Source organism: Saccopteryx bilineata, chromosome 2, assembly GCF_036850765.1.
Source record: "Saccopteryx bilineata isolate mSacBil1 chromosome 2, mSacBil1_pri_phased_curated, whole genome shotgun sequence".
NCBI classification, from domain to species: domain Eukaryota; kingdom Metazoa; phylum Chordata; class Mammalia; order Chiroptera; family Emballonuridae; genus Saccopteryx; species Saccopteryx bilineata.
Window position 1 is genome coordinate 180,119,149 of NC_089491.1, and position 1,808 is coordinate 180,120,956.

The window sequence follows — 1,808 nt, forward strand, 5'->3', positions numbered from 1 at the left end:
TTTGTGCTCTCCTTAAGGTGGTCACACCTATAAGGAGTATTACTTCTGAAATTTCAAAGGTGTGTTATCCTAGGTGCACAAAAATGATGGGCAGAGCTGGTTTAAAAACCTTTCAGTAAAGAATTACAGGCCTGGGGCATCATGACTCACCATAACCTGCCCAATTAGGAATTTGTGACTTATTACAGCACCCCTTTGGTTGCCCATACTTTAAACAGCTGTTTTAAAAACACAGGAAATCACATACTAGTAAGCTAAATTTAGAAGAGAAGAAAAGATTCCGGCTTCCACCAGAGCCTGCAAACAAAGATCTAGGTGTATGCTGACATGGTAAGAATCCTTACATTCTGCTGGCCTGTGTTAGATGCTGCAGGAGCTCCTCATCTGGAATAACCTTGTGAGTAAGTGTGGGATTCCAGCCAGTGAGATACCCTGCTTACAGCAGCAACTATGGGGAAGGAACAAACTTTCATTTACTTTCAAGGTTTTTCCAGCTGATCTAATCATCAAATGGACATAAGACGGATGAGCAACAGAATAACAAAATTTAATACATACATATGTATGAAAATTTCACACATATGAAAGAGAGACCTCATGAGCATGAGAGGTTTAGAGACCAAAAAAAAAAAAAGGGACATGCATATATAACATATCTTGAGTTAGGGATAAGGTAAGATGCCTTGATCAAGGTAAGATGCTTCAAAGCATTATTGCAAGATGACAAAAAGAATAAATTTTTAGTAAATAGAAGTTTGTCTACCATATATTTTTTTCTCCAAGAATACCATATATTAAAAGCTATACAGATATATAAATGGACAAAAAAAAAAAAAAGCAGTAGACCATGTAAGTACTTAAGACTGTGCAGAACTAGAAACAAGACAGAAATTCACCTGAGTCAGAGGTTTGGGGTTAATTTCTCTTGTGAGGCTCAGGGTTTAGTTGATGGGTCTTTAATGGTTCATCTAAGTTCAAGTGGAAAAGCTTAATTCTTCTTTATTACCAAACATACCCAAGTAGAGCTGCTTCTCTTTCCAACGGTAGCTACTGAATTGTGACTCTGTTAGCTGGAGGTACCGACACCCATTGGCATCTTTTGACTGCCTATTGACAACAGCCAGGAGGTAGTGTCAAGCTTGGTTATAGTCCCTTGGGTAGAAAAGGCCACTCCAGCCTGATACAAGGTCTTGGCATTATTAGGCTGTCACTCCAGTTTACATATGAACACTTGTTCATAGTTTCTAGTTTACTGGCTCCAGCTGAAGAAGACAGTCAGCTAGACTGTTGTAGCAGTCTGTCTGGGTGGTGTGCAGTAGGTTTTTTGGTCAAGTGTGAAAGCTGGGCCCTGAAGTCTTACATTAGGTATCAGGGAGGACTGACCTGAGTCCAGACCCTGCAGTTGAAGCAGAGCTTGATGGCACCTACTCACAGCATCCCGGTAATGCTGGTTCTCTTTCTCCTTGGAAAACTGAGTTTCTTGCAGGCACTTCTCCATAATATATATTTGTATATATATACACACATACACATATATTGATATATGTTATAAGATACTATCTCTGATAATCTCTTACTCATTTCTTTTGGAAAGACAAAGACAGAGAAGAAGAGAGAGAGATAAACATCAACTCATAGTTGCATCACTTCAGTTGTTCATTGATTGCTTCTTGTATGTGCCTTGATTAGGGAGTTCCTGCCTAGCCATAACCCCTTGCTTAAAACAATGACCTTGGACTCAAGCCAGTAACCTTGAATTTCAAGCCACCAATTATGGGATCATATCTATGACCCCATTCTCAGGCCGG

General features: G+C 39.6%; 1 pseudogene; it reads right to left on the reverse strand.

The window, feature by feature from the left end:
• Positions 1-974: 974 nt before the first annotated feature.
• LOC136322391 (tetratricopeptide repeat protein 9C pseudogene) lies at positions 975-1,498 on the reverse strand (annotated as a pseudogene).
• Between the last annotated feature and the right edge of the window lie 310 nt (positions 1,499-1,808).